The sequence below is a fragment of the Lactuca sativa genome, chromosome 4 (assembly GCF_002870075.4).
Source record: "Lactuca sativa cultivar Salinas chromosome 4, Lsat_Salinas_v11, whole genome shotgun sequence".
In the NCBI taxonomy this organism is placed as follows: Eukaryota; Viridiplantae; Streptophyta; class Magnoliopsida; order Asterales; family Asteraceae; genus Lactuca; species Lactuca sativa.
The window spans coordinates 329,113,241-329,120,503 of record NC_056626.2 but is presented as its reverse complement, the minus strand read 5'-3'; the positions used below and the strand labels follow the sequence as shown (position 1 = coordinate 329,120,503).

Genomic DNA, 7,263 nt, shown 5'->3' with positions numbered 1-7,263 from the left:
TTTGCAAACAATCTAATTAGCGTTTATCAATTGGTTGTAGGTTCAGGTCTCAACATATCTTTTCATGAAGAAGGTTCAGAAATCATAGAAAAGAAATCTAAAGTTGTTCCTCTGAAGTCAAGTAGGAAATGAGAAATGTATCATATCAATCTAAATCCTATTAAGGAAAAACTATCTATGTGTCTTATGACATAGAAGACTTTCTCATTTAAACTTCAAAGATATATATATATATATATATATATATATATATATATATATATATATATATATATATATATATATATGTGAGAGAGAGAGAGAGATACAATTCTAAATCCTATTAAGGAAAAACTATCTATGTGTCTTATGACATAAAAGACTTTCTCATTTAAATTTCAAAGATATATATATATATATATATATATATATATATATATATATATATATATATATATATATATATATATATATGTGTGTGTGTGTGTGTGTGTGTGAGAGAGATACAATCCATGTAGAACATGGATCCTTCTAAACTAGCCTACAAACACGAGCATAATTTATTCCAACAAAAATAATATCTTCCAATAACAATCCATTTTCAAAATATTCTGTCTTACTTAGGACATCTTTTTTTACCTCGTTCTTGTCCCTACAAAAACTCCTAAACTAGATACACATATTTTATAAAAAGGATCACGCCTTACTCTTGCTTGGTGATCTAAAGAGTTTATGAAAGAATAAAATATTTCAACCCCATTATAAATTATGGCAATATAAAAAAATATGGCATCACTTAAATTTTAACATCTATTTCATTGTTAATAAATTATGTCACATTTATATCGGTTGAAGATAACACAAATCCCTCTATATCTATAACCCTCGATACCAAAGGGCTTCTAGTCCAGCAGTACCCGGTGTTGACCTCCCTCCTTGAGGTTGAGGGTTCAAGTCTCGTCGTGGACATTGGTGGATTTAAGGTGTAGTTTACACTACAAAAAAATGCCAATTAGTGACGAAAACGAAATGGTCACTAACAATAGAAGGAGTCGTCACTAAATGATTTAGTGACCAAACTTTTGGTCGTCACTTTTCGTCACTATAGGTCCGTCACAAAAATTGATTAGTGACTACAACAAAAAAGCGGTCACTAAATAGTGACCAAAATATGTTGGTCACTAAATCTGTGACGATCCGTGTGGTCACTAAATGTTGTCACTAATAAATAAAAGTCGTCACTGTTTTATCTAATTAGTGACCACAAAAAGTGGTCACTATTTTGTCAAATTAGTTACCATAAAAAGTGGTCACCGTTTTGTCAAATTAGTGACCATAAAAGGTGGTCACTGATTTACCCAATTAGTGACCATAAAAAATGGTCACTGTTTTATCCAATTTATGACCATAAAAAGCCGTCACTAATTTTGATTGCTATTTCTTTGTATTTAACTCATTTAGGTAACTGGCATGGAACTTACTTAGTCAATGGTAAGATATACTATAATTCGTTTATCGATATATATCTCATCAAATGGTAAACATAAATGTTCTCAAACTTAAACGAACTCACACAGTTCAATTTGATTGCAAAAGCACATCATATTGAATATCTGTCAAATCAGTAGTTTTAAATAAGAACCTAAACAATGAGAAACCAATCACATTATCTATACAAGATTTATAAATATTTTTGCAGACTGCCACCTCTTTAGTATCTTCAGTAAGACAACAGTTAAATGTTCTAGCAACTTGATTACCAAAAGCATTAAGCTATATGAGATTAAAAAAAAAAGTTAACTGTCATTTAAGCAAATATGATAAATTCCATCAAGTGGCTACTTCAAAGATAAATTACCTATGATTCTTGGAGTTGGCGGTGCTGGATCTGCTGGTGGCCTGCTTCTCACTGCTAAGTTCAGACCTGCAATGTTGTAAATAGAAAGGAATGAAAGTAGGATGCTATAATAGACAAGTAATGGAAGTGCGTTGCTATTTATAGTATTTACAATGTTGTAACAGAATTGGTAAATTGAAAGAGAAGAGAGAAAAAAATATTAACCAAAAAGTAAATAAGTATCTCACTAACCTGTGATTTAAGCATCTCGTCTAAATTGGGAAGATATTCAGCTATCCCACAGTCAGCAAGAATGATATTAGAAATGGTTAATTGCAAGAAATAGCATTGATTTGTTTATTATAGCATATCCTACTTTAATGAAATCTACCAATTTATAGCAATACAAGGCAAGTTTATGTAGTAATTTCAAGGTATAAGTTCTTGATAAGATAAAAACTGAAAGTACAATGCTATAATTGTATCAGGGGTAGTTTAGTAAATTGAACAGTTGATGTTACCTAGAGATATAAAAGAATATTTGAAATCTTTAAGCCTATTCTTGCCATTCCGGCCTTACCCTGCAAAGAGTTTAAAAGTGTATGAAATGGCCATAGTTGAGAAAATGATGGAATGGAATAGACAAGAAGGGAATGGAATGAGTGATTACATTCAATTAAAGGAATGAAATCATTCGGTTATCATGTGCAGCATTAACAACACCACTCGCCAGTTCAGAGCTTGCAACTTCTTTCTGTGAATAGACAGTTAAAACTCAAAACCGTAATATTACAGTAAAAAGAAAAAGGAATAGAAAGAACATAAATTGATTAAAAAGAACAAATATATACCAGAATTCTTTGAAGGGCAGTAACTTATGTGAACAATGTAGTAAAAATGACATAACTTCCCCTGATTAAAGCCCAGCAGTCAACAGAAAGTAAACAAATTCATAAAACAAAAAAGTCATTTTTTACCAAATTTTGCAACAAATTATCGCTTTGAGTCAATACCATAGGTCTGCAACATATTGTATATTGGTTTAAAGCAAGAAAATTCAAAAACCAATTTAGAAGCATAAATTACAAAAAAAAAAAAAAAAAAAAAAAAAACTTCCACCAAATTGATTTAATGACTTATTTAAATCTATTGAAAAAAAAAATTTCTACTCGATTGGATCTTTAATGTTATAAGATATCAAGTAGAGTCTTGAACTTTAAAAAAATACATATTTTGGCTTTTGATTTCTTAGGAAGTTTTACCTTTTTTTAGAAAGATCAACAATCACTTTGTTGTTGGGTATTTTAGTGTCAGATTGAATGTAACTTAAGGCCAGTGGTAAAGAAAACATATATAGAAAATCATTAGGCTCTTGACTAAAAATCAACATGTTACATGAAAACAGAAATACAAGTCATATGATGAAAGAATTCAACAAATTCCAAAGACAGACAACAAGTACTATTACCAAGTAAATTTTATTTCTTGCAATTAGCTTAAAAGGGTTCAATGTAAGGAATAGCAACGTACTTTTCTTCTTATAGCAGCCTACTTTCATTTAAGAGAAGCTATTTAACTAGAAGACATGTATGCCCCTTTCATCATAAAAAATAGTCCTAGAAAGTTTGTTATATACCTATCTCCACAAGAGCAGCCTTACACTGAGTCTTAGCTTCATCAAGCAAATCAACCAACTTAATCACTTGAATGCTAAATTTCTTTCCATTATCAACAACAAGACCAAACCCTACATGACATGTTTTTTGGCATTTGCTCTCATCACTTGATAACCACCCTGCACGTTTAGCAGCCTGAAAAAAATGGTTAACTTAATCAATATCTCATTCACCACTTTTCATGGACTCTTTTACCCTTGTACGTTGTGTAAAAGTCACTTATTGTGAAGAATAGTAGAATACCACATGACAACTCTAGCTCTTGAATGGACCAAGTATTTACTACTATAACAAATGATGATTATAAAACAACAATTGTTGCCTATACATAAATCTGATGTGAAAATATCATGTCAACAAATGGTCTAATCTCCTCAAATTCAGTTAAGATAATATTATTAACCAATTCATTGATATCTATTTGTGAAAGATTATGATAAATTGTTCTTTCCTTCTTGAGATTATATGTAAGTAGATTATTGGCAAAAGCATATTTCTATATGTTTATGTTCTTTACGAAGAACCAAAATAAGTCATACAATCATAGCCTAAGAAAAATAGCATTCTTCCCATTAATAGATAGGATGGATTTTGAGTTCTTATGTTAAATCTAAAACTTACCAAAAACAGAGTCAAGAACGTCTTTCATAAAATTAACACTAACACTTTTGCTTTAATTTTAGTTTTAAATTGTGATCAAGAGAAAACATTTTTAACAGATGTCAACTACTCAATTTCACTCTAGAACACAGATTATAATTTTTGACTTGCTACAAAAATAGAGCTTCATCACTTGCATTGATGACAGACCTTGGTAAGCCGGATGTAGCATGTTTGCTATTACAGAAGTACCTAAAAGCCCTAGTTTCATAAATGGAGCTACATTTATGAATTAACTTAAATAGGAATTCGAAAATCACTTGTAAGACAAGCCATGGAACCTCTGTTTATGGGGTGAATTAGGACTAAGGACACAAAACACATTTGATTTTGCATGTCAATCAGGCAATTCACTAAGACAAAATTGAAATTTGATTTCAACAAATCAAGACAGAGATGTTAATATTATGTAGACCTGAAGAAAGTAAGTGATTAACGAGAGACAAACGGAGATACTAGCTAGATAGGCTTAATTCCAAAGTTAGTAACAAATGGAGCGTTGATATCGCAAGCAGCAGGCAAAGCTAGGCTTTGATATCGCAAGCAACAGGCAAAGCTAGGGCTTGGTGGCATTCAACGATGTACCCAATTGCGCACTGTTTTCTGAACGCTTCACACAAACACAGTGCGTCTGTTCTCAACATCGATTTAATCCCCGAGCAACATGTTCCTTCTGGCTTCTTCACCGTGCTTCCGATCGTCACGTACGACAGGCAATCTGCCATGTTCAGTATCATTGACTCGACGAATCATGGGTACATCACCACCGCAAAGATGCATAGAATCAGAACGGTGATTCTTGTTGGCATTTTTGCTGAGAGAGAGAGAGAGAGAGTGTTTAAAAACGAGGGTTTTTTATGATGATGGTGAGATGTGAGATGTTTAAAAGGAGATTATTTTTTATGGGCCTTCATCATACTAAAATGGCACAATTGGCCCTTTCAATATTATATTTTGTAATTCTAGTCGTTGCATACTAAAGAGAGGATGGCTATGTGTCCACGTGTGAGGCAATTCAGTGACAACTCTTTTTTGGTCTCTAAGCCTTTCACAGAGCAGTGACCAGTATTTTCTGTCACTAGGCTGGTGACCATTCTTTTTAGTCATTAATATTTATTTTCTGATGTTAAAAAAATTATTTTAATTATATTTTATAATTTAGTGACCAGTGAGTGACAACTATTATCGAATTGGTCACTAAATTTATAGCATTACCAAAATTTAGTGACGACGTATTATATGGTGACTAAATGATGCTATTAGTGACCAGATTTTCAGTCGTCACTAAAAAACTGGTCACTAATAAAGACTTTTCTTGTAGTGTTAGGAGTAGGTTAGATTTGCCGTTTCAAAAAAAATCTATAACCCTCCATAAGTTTTCCTAAATAAATAAAATAATACAAAAAAGTTTATTGTCTATTGGGCTGATTTTAGCATTCTTCACGATCAGTGGGAGTGTGGTCCTAGAGTCATTGGTAGTTGGTACCTTCAGACTAAATTCGTATCTTCAAAGTCATATGTCGCAATTATAACTAGGGATGAGCATATGACCCGTTGGACCGGACCGGACCGGAAAAAAACCGGGACCTGACCCGGACCGGACCGAATATACATATTAATGGGCCGGTTTTCGGGTTTTGTTTTTACCGCTAATCGGGTTTCGGGTTTGGACCGGACCGTACCCGGAATACGGGATTTAACCCGGACCGGACCGAAAAAAAATTTCTCCTTAAAATATATAGATAAGGATATTGAATTATTAGTTAATGTTATATATAACATTAAGTAGAAAACTTGATGTTTTTATTGTAACATTATTTATAGATCTTGATCAACGTTTGTTCCTATCGCTTTACAAGAAAATATGTATCTAGCATGCTATTTTTTGTTCAATCATGCAAAAAAAATTTATAAAAACATGCAAATTTTTTTATAAAAACATGCAGTTTTTTATAAATAATGATGTTTTTTGCTGTTTTTTTACACAAAAAAGCTGTTAAAATGCAGTTTTTTTTTTTTATTAATGATGTTGTTTCTTTTTTGTTAAAACATGCATTTTTTTATAAAAAGTGTAGTTTTTGTGCTAAATAGTGTAATTTTTATTTGTTCCAAATGTTAATAAGCTTTGTATTTTTTTGTAGACACCACATTTGCACGTGATTTAAGTAAAGTCCCGCATTGTACCAATTTGAAAGCCTAGTTCGGTCCAAAACCCGAAACCCGGTTTAGTACCCGAGACCGGACTGGACCGAATCCGAACCCGTACATCCAAAAACGGTCCGGTTTTCGGGTAAGAAAATTCACGATTTTCGGTTTTCGGGCCGGTCTGGTCCGGATTTGGCCCGTTGCTCATCCCTAATTATAACACTCATATTATTTATTATATCAAATGGAAGCTACTCATGTAGATAACCATTTCGAGTTGCCAATATCTTTCATTAGAATTGTTGTGTGTTGACAAATATTATCTAGCATAACTCCTTGCAGCATTTAGGTAACAAATTCATTCTTTTTAATCGGTACTATTATATAATGGAAAAGACATTTATTCATAACAAAACATTGAATAAAATAATTGTTCTAAACTTTCCACGTAATAAAATCCTACATCAATATATTCTTGCATATGATTTTATTGAAGCTATAAAATATGTCATAATAATGTTATTGATTCTAAATCTTGTGAAGATGTATCATTTTAATATATATCCAGTTTTAAGAAAATGTCACATGACTCATATGTATTTTTCAGTTTCACCTTATGAAAACTTCCCAATATGAGTCGTCTATCCAAAGGGTTAAAAATTATTTATAAGATTAGCCAACAAATATACATAACCTTATAATATAATTAATAATATTTTCGTTATAATTTATATAATGAAATATTATTAACTATTTCCTTAATCTCATAGGTCTGATATACAAATAGTTACTAATCGAATAAACGTAACGAATAACATATTAAGTAAAAACATATTTCTAACTAAATTTAACCGGATCAAAATAAGCAAAATGATACGGCCAAATATATAAGATTGTGTCTGACGTTATGTTTTAAATCGATAAATCTACTCTAATAAATAAAGGTTTTTTTGCCACATGTCCTGT

The 7,263-nt window shown here is 31.6% G+C and overlaps 1 long non-coding RNA gene across 3 annotated transcripts; it reads right to left on the bottom strand.

Moving 5' to 3' along the window:
• Positions 1-482: 482 nt before the first annotated feature.
• On the bottom strand, positions 483-5,264 carry LOC111901850 (uncharacterized). Of its 3 annotated transcripts, XR_002853618.3 has the most exons (8): positions 4,568-5,263; positions 3,453-3,627; positions 2,668-2,728; positions 2,487-2,570; positions 2,338-2,397; positions 2,069-2,109; positions 1,838-1,903; positions 989-1,752 (listed from the first exon to the last, which is right to left on the bottom strand). It is a non-coding gene; the product is annotated as an uncharacterized LOC111901850 (long non-coding RNA). The 3 variants fall into 3 exon arrangements; XR_008231954.1 differs by lacking the exon at positions 989-1,752 and adding an exon at positions 483-974 and having other exon boundaries at positions 2,668-3,627; positions 4,568-5,264; XR_008231953.1 differs by having other exon boundaries at positions 2,668-3,627; positions 4,568-5,264.
• Between the last annotated feature and the right edge of the window lie 1,999 nt (positions 5,265-7,263).